At 38.3% G+C, this 8197-nt stretch overlaps 1 non-coding gene across 1 annotated transcript; it reads right to left on the bottom strand.

Annotated features, from left to right (window-relative positions):
* Window positions 1–4501: 4501 nt before the first annotated feature.
* TRNAA-AGC (transfer RNA alanine (anticodon AGC)) lies at window positions 4502–4574 on the bottom strand. Its single transcript has one exon. It is a non-coding gene; the product is annotated as a tRNA-Ala (tRNA).
* Window positions 4575–8197: the final 3623 nt, after the last annotated feature.

Raw genomic sequence — 8197 nt, 5'->3', positions numbered from 1 at the left:
CGTCTAAGAGGCAGCGAGTGGAATTCGAGGTAACCCCTCCGATTGTAATTCACCTGGACGACTCTCCTTTGACAGAATCTAGGGCAGGGGTTGATACCGCTCCGCTCGTAGAGATGGAGACAGTCATCACATCTTCCCCATCGATAGAGATTCCTACTGCTGTTGTTGATCAGCAACCTGTCGTGACGGGGGCCAGATGTTTGAGGCTGCCATTGTAGTTTTAAATATACCCTTGTCATCCGTACCTAGTCATGCTTCGTCCTCAACTGCTGAAAGAGGAAATGGTGTTGTGGTCGACGATTATGAATCTGAGTCGGACCTCGATCTTGATGATGTTAGGTTATTTGAGGTGGGTATTACCCACTCGATGGTTCATGCAGGAGGGCCGGCTCGTATTCTTGAAATTTCATCAGATGTTAATCTCTTGGGGGACACGGAGGATCTGGTGCCATAGTTCGACATTCTATGTTCTGCTGCCAAGAACGAGGCTCTCCGGAACGTTCCTAATGTCGATTTGATGAATGAGGTGGCTGCTATGGGTTCTAGGGTACGTTGCCCTTTTCTTTTATACTTCTCCCATTTTTCTTGTTGGTATGGTTTTAGCCCGCCTTCTCGTTTTTCAGATGTACACGGTGGAAGTGGAGAGTATGCGCAAGGACGACATTCGGGCCAAGCTTTTCTTGAAGATGTTGGAAAAGTATCGACGCTATCGCAACAAGTGCCGTGAGATGCACGGGCGACTGAGGGAGAATCCTAGTGCTCGATCACTCGGTGAGGAATTGGAGAAAAAAGATCAGCAGTTGATGGAGGCCATTCGTAGGAACAATGTGCTCGAAGAGTAGCTTCGCGCGAAGGATGAATAGCTTGAGGTGGGAAAGGGGGTGGCGGCAGAGTGTGACTATCTGCAGGGGAGGTTGAGGTCAATGCAGGCTGAAATAGACCAGAACCTTATAAAGGTCGAGGCCATGAGTGCAGAGTGGATGGGAAAGATGGCCGAGTTGGAGAGAAAGGTCGCTGGGCTAGAGAGTATCGAGAGTGCCTGGTCTGCGGCTTTAGCAAGGGCGGCAGCACTGGAGAACACTATCCGCGTCCTCCAATCCGAGCAGGAGTCGGAGAGAGCGACGACAACGCTGATGGAGGCGAGGCTTGTGGAGCGCATTGGTGAGATCGATCGGGAAGCTTCAACCTTTGGAGATCGGGTCGCCGCTCTTGAGGCTGAAAAGGAGCGACAGTTGGCTCAGATTGAGTCTTCCTCCACCGATGCTCCCCGCCGCCTACATGAGCTTTGGGTTTATGTTGAAGCTCAGCGGGATATATACAAGAGTCTATGGGAGGCGAGCAATATTACTGAGGCCGCATATGAAGAAGCACGAGCAAAGGCGCAAGAGGCCCGTGTCAAATGTGGTTATGACTCTGTGACTCCAGAGGCTGAAGAGGGCGCGGATGATGAGGGAGAGCTTCCTAGAGATGATGGTGGCGGTGATGACGCCGAGTGAAAGAATGCTGTCTTAGTCTGTTTTCTGTATATTTTTTTTATCGTCGATTGTCATTGTTCCTTTCTCTTTTTTTTAATTGTTAGCTTGGTCCGTAAGTAATCTACGACTGTTACCGTGGTGACCTTGTATAAAGAAGAATTTTTTCGTTGTTATCTACCTTGCGTTTTATCTTTGTTTTTACTTTTTTGTGACTTTGGCGCGAGATGGATTCCCGTATGGCGAGTCCTGGTCTTTTCTTCCCTTTTTGTTTATTGACGACCCTTGGCCTTAGATATATTTTGAACTTTTCCCTTTGGCGATGGCTTGTGGCCTTGAGGGTGTGATTTCGAACTTTTGTCGAAAAATCGATCCGTCACTGTTTGATTAAGATCGAACTCTTCTTTTTGGCGAATGCCCTTGGACTTAAAGAATGTTATTTTGAACTTATCGAAATAGTAACCTGTCATCGTTCGATCGAGGTCGAACTCTTCTTTTTGGCAGAGGCCCTTGGCCTTAAAGGGCGTTATTTCGAACTTATCGAAATATTAACCTATCGTTGTTCAATCGAGGTCGAACTCTTCTTTTTGGCGGAGGCCCTTGTCCTTAAAGGGCGTCATTTCAAACTTAGCGAAATAATAACCTGTCAACGTTCGATCGAGGTTGAAGTCTTCTTTTTGGCGAAGGCTCTTGGCCATAAAGGGTGTTATTTCGAACTTATCGAAATAGCAACCCATCGTCGTTCGATCGAGGTCGAACTCTTCTTTTTGGCAAAGGCCCTTGGCCTTAAAGGGTGTTATTTCGAACTTAGCGAAATAGTAACCCGTCGTCATTCGATTGAGGTCGAACTCTTCTTTTTGGCGAAGACCCTTGGCCTTAAAGGGTGTTATTTTGAACTTATCGAAATAGTAACCCATCGTCGTTCGATTGAGGTCGAACTCTTCTTTTGGCGAAGGCCCTTGGCCTTAAAGGGCGTTACTTCAAACTTATTGAAATAGTAACCCGTCGTCGTTCGATCGAGGTCGAACTCTTCTTTTTGGCGGAGGCCCTTGGCCTTAAAGGGCATTATTTTGAACATAGCAAAATAATAACCTGTCGACGTCGATCGAGGTCAAACTCTTCTTTTTGGCGAAGGCCCTTGGCCTTAAAGGGTGTTATTTCGAACTTATCGAAATAGCAACCCGTCGTCGTTCGATCGAGGTCGAACTCTTCTTTTTGGCGAAGGCCCTTGGCCTTAAAGGGTGCTATTTCAAACTTATCGAAATAGCAACCCATCGTCGTGCGATCGAGGTCAAACTCTTCTTTTTGGCGAAGGACCTTGGCCTTAAAGGGTGTTATTTCGAACATATCAAAATAGTAACCCGTCATTGTTCGATCGATGTCGAACTCTTCTTTGTGGCGAAGGCCCTTGGCATTAAAGGGTGTTATTTTGAATTTATCGAAATAGTAACCCATCATCATTCGATCGAGGTCGAACTCTTCTTTTTAGCAAAGGCCCTTGGCCTTAAAGGGTGTTATTTCGAACTTATCAAAATAGTAGCCCGTCGTCGTTCGATCGAGGTCGAACTCTTCTTTCTGCGCACACATTGTAGTTTCCTTGTCTGACTCCTGCCTTCCGGCTTGGAGGTGTCACCGGCGGGCGGTATTTCGGTTGTTTTGTATTAGTTTCTCATTCTTTAATTGAGATGTTTCTTTTCTTGCTCGCCCGCGCGACATTTGTGTTCCTGCTTGAGCATTGAGCAGAAGGTGATTTAAAATGATACTTTCCTTACCCCCATCCGATGGTCCGGCGAAGGAGAGTAGGTTTGTAATGTTGCTCGCTTTGCTTGGCATTTCGATGGTTGATGGGGCGAGAATTTCTAAATTCGGTGATTCTACTCGGCTCTCCTTCCCCTTCTGTGCTACGCCTTTGTCCCGCGTGGGTTGGGTTTTGCCTTAGCGCTCTTTTTGGTGGGTAATCATGTTTCTTGTCTTTGATCTGGGAGAGACTAGGAAATTTCACTAAAAAATCCACACAGACGACGCTAAATTGTTTGACTCAAAAGATATCAGAACCTTTTTGAATAAATCAATCAAAGAAAATGAAGGGGTAAATCTTAGTCAAACATAATAACTTCCAGATCAATGAGCTAACAGAATACATAATATATAAGATGAAATAGATATAGTCGATCTTATTGAAATTTTTCATTGTGACTCCCATTGATCGATGGGAGAGGTAGTATGACATGTTTTTCGGTAGATTACTTCCTTCTTATGAAGATTACAAGAGGAGAACTTAGGGGAGAGAATGGGAAGGAACTCCCCTTCTATCGTGGGTTTTCCCTTACTATATATAGTCAAGGCACCTTTACCATTTACTTGGTCCGATGCTCTCTCGCTCCAAGTGTGCCTTGGTCGTCCTTTAGACATTGCTCCTTCTGACTCGACGAGTGTTGAGAATGCCGGATGTAGAGTGGGCCATGTTATCTTTTACCGCCCTGTCACTTGGGCAGGACGTTGGTCAGCTTGGCCGTGATGGTCAAATTTTGACCAATACAGACCCCAAATGTTGAAATATACTAGATATGTTATTATTGTTCATAACTCGAAACCGAGAGCATTGTTTAAACATGAAGAAACACTATTCATCCAACCACATTCTTTGTAGTGTCATATAATAGTAGATGCAATAATATTCCGCTTCCATTGAATTAAAATTTATTCTGTATTACTAGAAAAAGAGTATAAGATGACAAGAACAGAAGGGTTGAGAGTGAAACATAACAGGCTGGTGAAAAGAGAGGGTGAAATAAATGAGAAGTTGTAAAGCAGGTGGGGAAGGGACCCTTGTATTAGAAACACAAAGGGGGGAGTCCCCCATCTTTGTTTGTTTGTTTGTATTGGATAGTACAATGTCAGAAGCAAGTGCCATAAATACACCGTTGTGATTGTGGGCACAAGTAATGAAAAAAGAATGAAAAGCCTATACCCCCGACGAGAAGAAAAAGAATGAAGCAAAAAATTATGTGAACGCAACAAAAAATCAATGGAGATGCGGGGTATCGATCCCCGTACCTCTCGCATGCTAAGCGAGCGCTCTACCATCTGAGCTACATCCCCTTCAGCGTGAGATACGTTTTACTGCTTCCTTTGTTCTGTTATCTTTTTCTAGGTTAGATTTAGACTTAAGAATTGTAAAATTCCGAAAAAAGTGACAAAGGTAATTGAAAATTATAGTTGTGTTTGAACATGAATATATTTGGGGTTATTTTTGCGAGTGGTCTGAGTGAAAATTTTGAAAACAACTTTTTGGAGTTTTTCAAATTTTCGAAAAATTTCAAAATTTATCTTTAAGTGAAAATTGAAAATTTTATGACTAAACATTGATTCGAAAAAAAGTGAAATTTTTTCGAAAAAAATAAATATAAGGAATCTCATAACCAAACGGGCTCTTATTCTCAAACTCAATAAATTTGGAACCATTGCATACTGTCAGAAAGTTGAAAATGAATATATTTACATAAATGATTGAAAAATCAATTGTATATTCATTACGCGAATCAAAATACATATAATCCATACTTAAATGTTGAAAACGACGAGGCAAAATGAGTTGCCTATATATGTATATTCTAGGAAAAAAAAGCACATTTTGAGATTCTTTTATTTTGTAGTTTGTAAAATTCATTGTGAGATGTTTGGTTAATCTTTTCTTGAAGTTGAAAGAAGGTTCATATTCTTTAGTCCCAAAGTATTAGTCTTTTTTTCTTCCACTATAAGTCAAAGAAAGAAATTCGAAAATGCATTCTCGTCTTCATTTTGCACTTGAGACGAAAATTGAAACTGATAATTTGTTTGGATAATATTTATTTTTTCAGAAAAATAAATTAATACTTTTCATGATAAAGAGAAAGCATTGTGTTCAACTTGTAGGCAATGTATTTTTGAGCAGAATGAAGAAGCTCTCATGTTTTTTTTTTTTTAAAAAAAAGGAAGCTCTCGTTCTGCAGAACAATTACGTTGGTTGTTTATGTGAGCCAAAATGGTCTTACAAAGACAAATGTGGGAACAAAAAACTTCTAACATTTTGTAAACTTGAAATAAAATAAATTAGTCGAGATAATATGTCAAAAGGTTGATCAAGCTTACGTTTCTTTATTTATAAAAGTGACCAAACTAATATTTGTTGTACGTAGCATTTATTATAGAGAACTATTATGGCCATCGTTATCATGTCCCTTTTGTTTTGTCCTGCTTCACATAGTTGAGTGAACTTTTTATTAAAAAGATAATATAGTGAATTTTATGATGCTTAAATAAAATAAAGTTAATTTTCTTTCAAAAAAAATGTTATAAATTTAATGTGATAAAATAAACTTTAAATAACCATAAAAAATTAACCCTAACCGTGTTGAACTTATGATTGATTACTCAAGAAATAAATTTGATCCTAAAAGTCCATTAACTTTGATCAACAACTATACTAAATGTTTATAAGATAAAAGAAAGGAGAAATCTAAAAATATATGAAACAAAACTCTTATTTACAATAACTCACAATATTATTTCACTTTCAAAATGTAGTAACAAAAATTTCTTCTTAATTTATATAACTTACAACAAAACCTACAAATTTAAGGATTTTAAAGATCTTCTCTCTTAGATTTTTCAAGCACAACTTCTATGGCTTCCTCTGTTGGGATATATACTATTAACTAGGGGTTTGGTTTAGATATATTATTTATTATGAAACAATTGTTTATTCAGCTTTAATAAAGTTTTAAATAGATCATATATTCGTCTGTGTCCTTTGCTTATATAGTAGATGATTTAGTATGTAGAGTTTAGTTTATACACGGAAGATTAAATCATCGGTTCTTATAAGTATAAACTTTGAGTTCACAATCTAATGATGGAATTGGACAAACCATGAGGAATTATTGTAGCATAAGATTAAATATAATTTATCTTGATTATGGGAATGGTTTAATTCCAACTTCTTATGCTAGTACATTTTGTATGTATTGAACGGACCAAGTAGAGATAAGTATTTTATACTGACTTAATAAAATAAACACTCTAGCCATTAAATGTACTTGTACTCTTCATCTTGATATAGTTATTATTAGTTGTGTACATTATTATTATTATTATTATTATTATTATTATTATTATTATTATTATTATTATTATTATTATTATTATTATTATTATTATTATTATTATTATTTTGATTTATCAAAAAGCGAGATTCTTTCGTGGGTCAATATGCCTGGTAAATTGGATAACAATAATGTACATTGGCGAAATAATAGTTAGTTAATGGAATCCATGTCTCGGTTTAGAGATTGATGATACACCTTTATGAAAGCTTATAAGTGTTCATGTGTAAACCCGGCCGGTGGATTTTGTATCCGACACATGAAATAAGTTAAGCGAAAGTCTAAAGGAAATGATCAATAAATTAAATTGTCAGTAATTTAATTTAATTGATTAGTATCTGAATCTTAACATGGGAAGTTAAATAAGATTTAATGGATGAATTTCGAAATTGAATAAGGAGTGCAATTACGAATTTTTAGTGAAATAATTCGCAATTAATTTAGTGGATATTAATTTCGAAAATTACAAATTAATTCCATAATTGGAAGCCTTGTTAATTAAATTCTGTGGTCCCTACTCTGCCTAAATAATAAGAAATAAAGGAATCCTTTTTCTGGTGGAAAAGAAAACCTAACAGGTTTTGGAAAAGGGTTTTAACCCGTAAAACTTGTGCTATAAATACATAAGGTTTTCCACCTAGTACAGGAGAGTAAAGGGGGCCGAAATTTTTAGCCTTTTTCCTTAGAAAATTTCGCCCGGAAGTTGCTATTTCCGGGTATTATTTGGGTAACACAGTAGAACACCGTGGAACGTTCGAAGACCGTGAGCGTGCGAGTGGTAGATGTCATGACCCAAAATCTACTAAGGATCGTGATGGCGCCGGACACCGCTGTCAGGCAAGCCAACCAAAATACTTAATTAAATTCTCGTTTTAATAACTTTTGAAAACTATGATTTTCCTTCAACTTTACCAGTAAAAGATAATTGTTTCAAATCAAATATGAATGTTAAGAAGTTAATACAAGATACCCCATAATCATCCCAGAACCCGGTGTCACAAGGGCATGAGCATTTATTACGGAATGAAATAAAATACAGTAACTGTCCGGAATACAAAGTTGACAGAAATGAAAACACAGTAAAATACTCTGAAGGGAACTCTACTGGCTGCGGGTAATCTCGATAAATGCAGCTCGCCTAAGTCTCCGTATCAACCCTGTCGCTATGCCACTAAGCCACTAACGACATATGAACCTGTGCAACAAAATGCACAGCAAGTGTAGTATGAGTACGAAAATAACGTGTACCCAATGGGTATCCCGTCTAATCTCGAAGAAGTAGAGACGAGAGGCCGACTTCGACACTTACTAGTGGTCCAATGATAATATAGTACAAATGTGAGAAATTCATGGATTTCATAAAGCAAAATTAAACTAATAAAGCCGGAAAGCAGGTAAACAACTTTTCAAATAATAAAGGATTTCTAAAGATTTACTTTTCATTATCTTTATCAATTTATCTCTGGCCAGGAAAAGCAATTATCAACATTTATAAATCTCAGGCAAACAATACAAGCATGCGCATATCATGCCGAGGTCGTACGGCCCGATCCAACATCAATGTAAAATGTGTACTACCGA

Source organism: Nicotiana sylvestris, chromosome 10 (genome assembly GCF_000393655.2).
Source record: "Nicotiana sylvestris chromosome 10, ASM39365v2, whole genome shotgun sequence".
NCBI lineage: Eukaryota > Viridiplantae > Streptophyta > Magnoliopsida > Solanales > Solanaceae > Nicotiana > Nicotiana sylvestris.
The sequence above is the reverse complement of the archived record's forward strand: the minus strand, read 5'-3'. Positions and strand labels throughout refer to the sequence as shown.